Source organism: Adiantum capillus-veneris, chromosome 22, assembly GCF_014529385.1.
Source record: "Adiantum capillus-veneris isolate H3 chromosome 22, ASM1452938v2, whole genome shotgun sequence".
In the NCBI taxonomy this organism is placed as follows: Eukaryota; Viridiplantae; Streptophyta; class Polypodiopsida; order Polypodiales; family Pteridaceae; genus Adiantum; species Adiantum capillus-veneris.
Window position 1 is genome coordinate 122,310,838 of NC_140952.1, and position 11,085 is coordinate 122,321,922.

Here is an 11,085-nt window from a genome sequence, read left to right on the forward strand (position 1 = left end):
AAAAACTGTAGAAAATTGCCAGAGTGGGAGTCAATTCGACCACTAAACCATCAGAGAGAGAATTGCAAATACGCATAAACCATGGCAAGAATCTGAAGAAAATCCGACAAAATTTTCCTTGAAAACTAAGCAAAAACTCAAAAATATTATAAAATACGCATGGAAATAGACACCTAGTGTCTCAGTAGCAAAATCCACAAATGGCATACATAGCATTGCCAAAACCTTGGCAAAACAATTCACTCCTGACCGAGTGGCTCTATGGATGTAAACCTATTCAAAAACACATGTAGACCTACGAACCTACTACCTGCGAGCTATGGCTAGCTCAAACTGTATCCGCAAAATGCATAGCATGAAACTGCACAAGACCGTGCCAAAAAGCTCTCTGAAAAGCTCCACACAATCGTATATGAGCAGTGGCGCATGTGGCACATAAGCTATACCACAAAGACTGTGCAATCTGTGAGCAAAACCGCTGGGAAACTGGCACAAACTACCTCATCAATCAGTAAATACATCAACCGGAACCACCTGCCAAGAGCTAAGCGTGCTCCAGAGAAAAACTGCTCTAGAATGGACCTTCATAGCCGTATGTGTTGGTATGTGTTGTCGAAGCCAAAAACTAGAGAAAACTGTCGAAGTCAAAACGCCGTGGAGAGTACGTCGGAGCGGGCTACTCCAGATGGGGGCTAGAGGAGAGGCGATGCTGCTCTCGCTCTATCGTCTCTTGCTGTATCGAGGTTCGGGAAATCATCGTCGATGCCGTCTTCCGTCGTCGGGCGAAAGTACGCTAGCCGAATAGCCACCTGATTGGTGTCGATGGCTAATCGTCGATTTTGTACAATTCGGTGTCAAAACCGATACCAATAGCCGATGCTTGAAGCCGACGCTGAGCCGTCGATGGCGAGTCGTAGAGGAAAATCTTCGAGAGTCAATGCCGTAAAGCGTGTCGCCAAAGAGGGTTGCCAAATCAGTGGCGAAAATTGATGCCAAGGCCGCCTCTCATCGCCGGACGGGATTCTTTGATGCCGAGGAGAACGTCGAAGCTGTCCGAGTGATGCTGCTCTATAGAAGTCAAAATGCCGTGGAGAGTACGTTGGAGGGGGCTACTCCAGATGGGGGCTAGAGGAGAGGTGATGCTGCTCTAGCTCTATCGTCTCTTGCTATATCGAGGTTGGGAAATCATCGTCGATGCCGTCTTCCGTCGTCGGGCAAAAGTACGCTAGCCGAATAGCCACCTGATCGGTGTCGATGGCTAATCGTCGATTTTGTACAATTCGGTGTCAAAACCGATACCAATAGCCGATGCTTGAAGGCGATGCTGAGCCGTCTATGGCGAGTCGTAGAGGAAAATCTTCAGGAGTCAATGCCGTAAAGCGTGTCGCCAAAGAGGGTTGCCAAATCAGTGTCGAAAACTGATGCCAAGGCCGCCTCTCGTCGTCGGACGGGATTCTTTGATGCCGAGGAGAACGCCGAAGCTGTCTGAGTGAAACTCTCTCAATTGGGATGTCCTAGCTCTCCGATATGCCGAGAGCTAGTGTGAATCGCCAATGCCGAGCCAAGGCGAATCGTCCAAAAGAAGATGTCACCAAAGCCATAACTGTCGGTGCTATGTTTTGGCCATCGAAGAAGATAATAAAGTACTCTCTCTCTCTCTCTCTCTCTCTCTCTCTCTCTCTCTCTGTGTCTCTCTCTCGTGCTGATGATGAGCTTCCAAAGCTTTGCAATCACCGAAGCCGACGCCTTCTCTCTATGCTCACTCTCTTTCACCCGCACTCTCTCATTCCCTTGCTCGTTGCGACTGTCGAGGGCCTTTTTGGCGGGATCCAACCCTTGCACACGAGGTGTGTGTAAGCTTGAATTTAAAAAAAAAAAAAAATCACTTTTTTTTGTTTCTCTGTTGAATCCTGCAAAAAATTTGATGAGCAAGTCTTCATGCAGACGCTGATGCACGAGCTCTCCCTGCTTAAGCTCTCTCTTTCTCTCTCTATACGGGTTAGCGATGATGGTGCCTGATGCAGCTTCTGCAACAGAAGACCCACCAGGATGGGCTCTATTTCTGCTTGATTTTCTGACTCTCTGCTTTAGAAATGCCTCAACCCGATTTCCTGCTTAAGCCCGCCTGTTGACCAACGCTGTCGACTTTTGGTGGGTACCTGCTGTCTCAGTTCTATTGCTCAAAATGCCTTCAATTGCAAGGCTTGGTCCTACTTCGATTTGCTTGCTTTGCAAATTCTCAACTCAAGCCCAATTGCCTGGCTGTTGCACTCGATTCAGCTGCTATGGTTTTGCTCAAATCCTTCCAGCTTTCCAGTGTACTTGATTCTCCACAAGCTGCCCTCGATCTGCACCTCGACCTGCTGTTGATTGCTCACCAGATGTGTTATTGTCTGATTCTGCACTGGCTCAAACTGCTTCAAATTGTTAGTGTGCGTGTGTATTTCTACACCACCATACACTCCCTAACTCCCATGCTCTTTGTCGGCTCTATCCTGAGTTGCCCAACTCTGCAGAGCTTGCCAAAAAAACCCTTAAACTTCCCTTCATGCTCTGTTTTCTACAGAGATTTCTTGAAGCTCCCAAAATTCCCAATGCTCCAGAGGGGTTGCACACGCCGGGGTTTGAACCGTCCAGATCCGAGTGTCATGGATGCTTGAGAGTCAATCGCTGCCTGCATCATCGCCTTTGTCATCGCCTACATCATCACTAAAAGGCTTTAGAAGAATCTAGAAGGATCTAGAAGATTCTAGAAGGTTCTAAAAGTATCAAGGAGATTCTAGAAGTTTCTAGAAGCATGGAGAAGATTCTGAAAGAATCTAGAAGTTTTTGGAAATCTCTAGAAAGTTGAAGAAGGATCTAAAAGGTTCTAGAAGAACTAGAAGGATCAAGAAGTTTCAAGAAGCTTGGAGAAGATTCCGAAAGAATCTAGAAGTTTCTAGAAAGCTCTAGAAAGTTGAAGAAGGATCCAGGAGGTTCTATAAGAACTAGAAGGTTCTAGAAGATTCTAACCTCCTCAAGAAGAACCTAGAAAGTCCTAACCTCCTCAAGCACTAGTATAAATAGGGGTCTTGGGCCACAAGCCCCTCAGTCTTGCCAACACCATGAAGAGATCCCTCTTCTAGTATTCAAGTCTTGTCCATGCAATCAAGCCTTGTCTTGAACTCAAGTCATGTAAGCCAAGTCTGGTATCTACCTCTCTTAATAAAGTATTAAGTCTTATAATCAATATTAAGCTTATCATCAAGTCCAAGTTCTTGTACATTGTGAGCGCCTCCTCTTGCTCTCTTCTAGCTCTATACGCGCTCATAAAAGTTTGACAAGACTGACATCATGGCTTACCTAGCCATGCAGCAATCTATTTTGGAAAACATTGCATCCACCTTGCAAAAGGTGCAACAACAAATTCAAGAGCTACACGCACAACGGAAAGAAGAGAAATCACACTTGCCAAGTCTAGTGATGCAAGAGCTTTAACCCCCATCCCATTCCCAAGAGGTTCAACCCCCAGTGCAAGAACTCCATAAAGCCACTATGTGCCAAAATCCACCCATGATTTTGGCTAGTCCAATGGGTCAAGTAGAGAAACCACGCTTTCCAAGTCCAGTGGTGCAAGAGCCTCAACCACCAGTCCAAGAAGCCAATATGTACCAAAATTTGCTTGTGGTTTCAGCTCGTTCACCACAACAAAGGAAGGAGCATGAGGACAACCTACCTGAAAAGTATGATGGGAGAGGATCAAAGTTTAGAGGCTTCTTCCAACAAGCGGAGCTATTTATATGCATGCAACCAATTTATTCGGATGGTGCTTCTCAAATTAATCTCATTGGCGCACTTCTCCCAACATGCTTTGGAGAAGTAGTAGTTGAAACCAAGCTTAGCAAGCTACACCAAGGCTATCATCTTTCTTCATTCATTGGGGAAGGAATGGAAAAGCTTTTCTTTGAGGATATGTACTGCTATCATGAGCTTTCATGTGATGTTGTTTCAAACCAAGGACCAGAGTTGATATCAAGCTTTTGGAGAGGCTTGTTCAAGCTTCAAGTTCTAAAGATTAATCTCTCTCTATCCAATCATCCACAAAGTAATGGAAAAACAAAGGGGGTGAATCAAGCCATAGAACAGTATCATCGATGCACAATCAACTACCATCAACACCTAAGGATGGATGTCCACATGAATCATCGAGTGAAGAATCAAACTGCCACAGCTCTAGCCATACATCTCCAAAGAATTCATACAGAATTGACGATGAATATTAGAAGAGCTCAACAAAGATATACAGTCAACACAGAGGAACACAAAATGCAACAACTACCGTGCAAGGTTAAGGATCGAGTGTGGCCTCTCTGCCATGATCTACGTACGTTTTGCCCTTTTCAAAAGTTGAATTATCAAAGACTTGGACCATTCAAGATAGTTGGTCAAGTCAATCCACTCATATATCATCTCCAGTTTCCACAGTCTATGCAAATTTATCTAGTCTTTTGTGTTTCAGTGTTGGAGCCTTGTCATTGGTCCAAAATTCATGGGTTCTATCAACAACATTCATGGAAGCCCTAGTCAAGGAACGCCATTGCTCCTCGTGGAACTCGTCGCTAGAGGAGGGGGTAATGTCATGGATGCTTGAGAGTAAGTCACACTACCTGCATCATCGCCTATGTCATCGCCTACATCATCACTAGAAGGCTTTAGAAGAATCTAGAAGGATCTAGAAGATTCTAGAAGGTTTTAAAAGTATCAAGGAGATTCTAGAAGTATGGAGAAGATTCCGAAAGAATCTAGAAGTTTCTGGAAATCTCTAGAAAGTTGAAGAAGGATCTAGAAGGTTCTAGAAGGACTAGAAGGATCAAGAATTTTGTAGAAGCTTGGAGAAAATTCCGAAAGAATCTAGAAGTTTTTGGAAAGCTCTAGAAAGTTGAAGAAGGATCCAAAAGGTTCTAGAAGAACTAGAAGGATCAAGAAGGTTCTAAAAGATTCTAACCTCCTCAAGAAGAACCTAGAAAGTCCTAACCTCCTCAAGTAACCTCCTCAAGCACTAGTATAAATAGGGGTCTTGGGCCACAAGCCCCTCAGTCTTGCCAACACCAGTTGTGAGGCTCCTATGAGGAAATCCCTCTTCTAGTTCTTATATTCAAGTCTTGTCCATGCAATCAAGCATTGTCTTGAACTCAAGTCATGTAATCCAAGTCTTGTATCTAGATCTCTCAATAAAGTATTAGGTCTTATAATCAATATTAAGCTTATCATCAAGTCCAAGTTCTTGTACATTGTGAGTGCCTCCTCTTGCTCTCTTCTAGCTCTATACACGCTCATAACATCGAGATCCGTGATCTCCTCCGATCAAGCCCCGATCCGTGTCGGATCTGCTGCCACCGCCAAGCTCAAGCTTGAGCTCCGAGCTCCGAGCTCTGCCATAACCGGCGAGCTTCGTCGCTTTTGAGTCGGTCGTTGAAAAGCGATCGTGCGCACAGTTCATCGCCGTAGCTCTGATACCCTGATACCACTTGTGAGTGCATGTGTATGCGGATGCGTGCGTGCGCCGTTCGATGCGGTGCGTGTGGGGAAGGGGAGAAGCATGGGATGGTGTGGGTGGAGCAACCTTAGGTCATGAGTGAGAAGCTCCTTATTCTTCATATACAAAGAATAAGGGAATGTACACACGATGGGCAGGCGATTGCGAACACCAAACGTCCCTGGCTCCGGGCAAAGGCACAACGGTTTTACCCCAACACTCATCTACCCTTGGCAATGGGATACATATACTTAATAGTAACCACATCAAGACCATGATAGTCTACACACATGTGGCATACTATCAGGGAAAAAGTCCATGGTAAAGAGCTAGGTCAAAGAAACCCATGATTGAGGTAGTCAAAAAGCTGCTTTCCGCATTAATGCCTCATAATGGCTCAATCTGTAAGGTGGTTAGCTAACTGACTGACTACCTGCAACCTCATTCATGTCATGTTACACAAAATGTATCAGTGGTAACCCAGGTGGTAAATCTTGTGAACCAACATCATTGTATCTTGTTAAGAGTTCCTTCAATTTAAGAGAAATTAAACATTTGCTTATTATGATGACTAAGAAATAGAGAGATCAAGAGAAGGGGAATGAGAAGCATGTGGCATTGAAGCTTTCTTAATTATAATAGAGTCATTATCAACACTTGATAACAAATGACACATAGAGCAATACAAAAATATATTTATATTGGAAGAGAACTTGATAAGCTCTTAGCTGTTCAAATCAGCCGTGAGGGAGGTACATTCTTTTCCCTTGATAGCAACATATGCCTACCATTGAATTCAAACATAATACTGCTATGTTCATAGTTACAACATAACAATGAATCTAACCCATGAAATGACTCTCGAATCAACACCCCATCTACTTTATCCATGTTCATTACTTGAATAACTAAGATTATATGATACTCTTGAATTCAAATATAATACTGCTATGTTCATAGTTACGACATAACAATGAATCTAACCCATGAAATGACTCTCGACTCAACACCCCATCTACTTTATCCATGTTCATTACTTGAATAACTAAGATTATTTGATACTCTTGGATCTCAATAGGTACACTCTTTACTTGAGTATCCCACACTTCAACTTCTTGGTCATGGATCATAACTACCTTGTAGTGGTGGGAGCTAGTTGTTTGAGGCAGATTGAGACGTTTCACTAACCTATACTTAAGGAAATTTTGAGAAGCACCATCATCTACAAGGATTCTCACCTTGTGACCTTGAAGGTAGCGATGCATTCTCACTAGCTCATGTCAGTTGCCACATAGAGGCCGTTATACATCACTCATTAATAGCTTCTCTCTCTCTCTCTCTCTCTCTCTCTCTCTCTCTCTCTCTCTCTCTCTCTCTCTCTCTCTCTCTGTGTGTGTGTGTGTGTTACCTCCACATTGAGGGAAAGAGAAGAGGATTCAAGTGGAGAAGATTGCACCATGTGCACTGCCTTTTCCTTACCTTGGGTAGTAGACTTTCCCTTGGGATAATCCTTTTTTCCATGATTGCTTTCCATACAATTAGAACACAATGTCTCTTTCTTTGCCATTTCAAATTCCTTAGTTGAGAGGAGATGGCCTATAGAGCCCTTGGGTTTCTTGGACGCATGAGGTGAGGCAAAAGAAATCTTTCTTTTATCATTTGCTTGATTATTGTAATGAGATGCATGTGCATGAACTATTAGGCATGCACAAGGTATGCAATAACCTATCATCAAAACCTCTCGAATATATGCTTGCCCTATGGCATCCTCAAGTGTTTTGGGGTCTTGGGTTTTAACATGCTTCTTAAGCTCAGGAGTTAATCCATAGGTAAACCCTTGTACTTGCTAGAAATCATATAAACCCTCGAGTTTGAAGATAAAATCCCTTTAGTGAGAGATATATTTGAGAAATGTCTTATTTTTCATCATATGATACTTATCCCATGATGTCCAATTCATATCCTTCTCATTAGTAGGAAGGAATTCTTTTTGGAACATGTTCCTATATGTAGCCCATGTGCATGGTACAATGCTCTTCTCCTTAAGATACATCCACCATTTATAGGTTTTGCCTTCTAGTGAGAAGCTAATTTGTACTGCCTTCATCGTATCTAGAGTGTGACAAAGTTGGTGAATAACTTCTCATTTACTAAGGAAAGTATTGGTTGTGTCTTTTTGCGTTCTTTCTTGTCACCCTGAAAGAGTGGTGGTTTTGTGTTTTTTCACTAGCGCATCCACCTCTTTCTGAGTAAAAGACTACAATGGGTCTAGATTAGCCTTCCTTGCGAGTGCCATGGTTAGAATTTCTAGGCCCTACTTGAGTTGAAAAAATTCTTGGATGGCTACCTTTCACTACCCTTGGCCTACTGATTCATAAACTACACAACTAAATCAAACAATTTGGTGACATTCTCATTAAGGGTCAGAAATTATGCTTCTAAGATAGTCATACGTGATTGCAATGCTCTAAATTCCCAAATGGCAAGTAGTTCAATCTGGTCATCTGAGCCATTTGTTGTGCGGGTATTCTCCATGAGAGTATCCTGCTGTGGAGCAACTGTAGGCCTAACGGGCAAAGTGTACTCAAAATCAAATGTATGATGCATGTTAATGTTTGAATCCATGGTGCAAGTGCAGTTGTTCATAGAAAAAGAATTACTTTTTAATCATATTTGCGATTAATACCAATCGAGATAGCCGTGCACTTAATGGTCTTGGATATTCAGTTGCTTTTGATAGAATATTCTCGTAACTAGGACTCAAAGGACGGCCAACTGCTTCGAAATCCCTTTTGACAATTGACCAATTGTAAATCCCTTGTGATGATAGCTTCAACTCCTTTGGGTGCCTAGTTTTAGCAAAGTTCTATGTTTGTTTGTGTGTGCACGGGCATGTTAGAGAGAGAGAGAGAGAGAGAGAGAGAGAGAGAGAGAGAGAGAGAGAGAGAGAGAGAGAGAGAGAGAGAGAGAGAGAGAGAGAGAGAGAGAGAGAGAGAGAGAGAGAGAGAGAGAGATTGAATTTTCATCCACGAAGGTTAGATATGACCCATGGGACCATACAAAACATAACAGTGTTTCCTTCTAAGTGAAGGGGTTTTGGTTGGATAACATATCAATTAAGGACTGAGGGTCCGCTAGGAGGGTAAAAAAAAAGCCAGGCCTACGGGGAGTCAGGTGAGGGGAGAGTCCCTTTAGGAGTTTGATACTCCTAGAGGATGGCTTTATCACCTCTGTAGATGACCCATTTACCTTGCTTGCGTGCTTCGTGCACTTTCTTGAGTTCATGTTTTTTAATCTTGAGTTGATTTATGGTTAGTTCCTCAATGATCCATACATTTCTTCCTTTGAGGATGTGCGATTGGCATAGCAACTTAATTAGTTCCTCCTTATCCTTGAAAGTGAGAACACAATTCTCAGGCGGCACATGCTTATGTGTATCATTGATCCAAGAGATGGTTTCTGGCTCGACATTAATTGGTTGAATAATGTCATTGAGCTCAATAAGTTCTTCTTCTAGGGTATCCTTGGTGGTGTACCATGGTGAGGGTAGCCCACCAATCTGGACCTTGAGGACGTTCTCTTCCTGTAGTCACTGCTTGCGAAGCTCCATTGTCACACAAATCTGCACCTTGGAAATGGTCGTCAAGTGAGCTTGGTACACCTTCGCTTCAACTTGCTTGACCTTGTTGTTGGCGAGATTGACCATGGAATCAAAATGTGCCTCTAGCTCACTAAGACAAGTTTTGAGGTCACTGTTTTCTTCCATGACTCGATCAAGAGCCGCTTGAATTTGAGTGATGCAGTTGAGTTTACTAGGGGCTGCTAGCACTATGGCAAAAGTCGGCCGTGCTCTCAAAGGCGTCCTCGGGGAATTTGTCATTCTTAAACTCTAATAGAATCTTCTCCGATGTGCCTCAAGACTCTGTTCTAAGTAGACTCTGCTCCAAGTATTGCCATATTGTGCTCACTTTGCTTTGCTTTAATTGTTCCTCCAGAATATGCTCGAAGTGCCCACTTTAATAGCACCTTGAACCTCCTCTAATTGAGAGTACCTTGAGTACTAAACTCTAAGGCTCAAAACATGAACCAAATATTAATCAAAGTAGAGAAATGCTGACGAGTAGAGAACCTGACGGGCCTGAGTCTTGCGCGCTCAAAACTTGAGCCAATGACCGTTCAAACTGAACTTGTGAACCTTTGTAGAAGTGAGGTCTCCTCGATCTTGCTGGGATTGACCTGGGCGTTAACGCCTACCCCATAGGGTCTCCCCTCACCCTGAGGGAGTCACATGAGGCACATGAAGGGAAAAGGCTAGGGTTTTGAACTTAGAGAGAGAGAGAGAGGAGGAGGAGAAGGAGAAGAAGATGGGAAGTTTTGAGGTCATAGGAAAAATATTTAGAGCTGAGTTGCACCCTGTGTGAGTGGGGGCAGCATTGGGAAGGATGATTATACCAACAATAGAGAATGCACAACTTTCTCTTGATTTGTAAGGGTTCTATGATAATTTTGCTGAAACCTCAAAAAAATGAGGTATTACACTATTCTTGTGCAAATTTTCTTTAAGCCTCATTTCTCGCAAGTGTAACTCAACTCTTACGAAGAGACCTCCGACGAGTGTTGGCGAGTGTTTCACTCAAGGCATAATTGAGAAGGAATTGAAGGCACTAGTATGAGGCATCAAAAGATGTAAATTTTTGAACTTAGAAACTTATAAGGGCCTAAAACTTCAAAGTCGTAAAAATTTGAACTTGTGATGTTGTGAGATCTTGAAGCTCTGAAAGCCTCAAGATTCCAAGCTGGTAACTCCTTTCGACAAGAACCACCACCCTTGTACACAACTTCTTTAGGCAAGAAGAAATCTTTGAGTGCTTCCACTTGCCAAGCCTTGGAACCCCTTTGAGACCTTGAAGATTCGAATCTGCAAATGAAACTCCAAACTTTGTGGTTTTTCATAGAGTATCTTGTAGATTAGAATTTGTATATATATCACTATAATCATAACCCCATGAGCTTGTGTTTGGGATGTGCCTACAAGGATTAGTAGAGAACACAACGAAAAGCATTATGTGATTAACATGAGGGTTAACATGTGTGTGATCACTCTAATCAATCACTAATGTTCTACTAATTGGCTAACAATTTGAGTGTTATACATGTGTTTATGTTTAATTAGAGGTTTGAACATCACTCTTTTGAAATAAATTGCAAAAATCTCATGTGGAGCTGAGTGATTTTGAGTATGTAATTAAGGGATTTTCCACTAATTATTTTTCTCTAATTACATAGGTTTTTTGTGCTAATTATCCTCTCTAACTACTCTCTAATTACATAAGTTTTTTGTGGTAATTATCCTCTCTAATTACTCACTAATTACATAGGTTTTTTGTGCTATGTATAGATAAATCAAGCATTGGATGTGTGTCCATCAATAATATGTGTTTAATTTCCATGGATTTGATGCTACACATAAGTCTTTGGTGATTGGTTGCTTGTAGGCGATTTGCAATGAAGTGGTTGCTAAGTATACACACGTGTGTAGGCATTAATTATTGGAGTGGGAAATCAAAGCA

At 42.5% G+C, this 11,085-nt stretch overlaps 1 pseudogene; it reads right to left on the reverse strand.

Annotated features, from left to right (window-relative positions):
• Nucleotides 1-8,675: 8,675 nt before the first annotated feature.
• Nucleotides 8,676-9,281, reverse strand: LOC147430135 (uncharacterized; annotated as a pseudogene).
• Nucleotides 9,282-11,085: the final 1,804 nt, after the last annotated feature.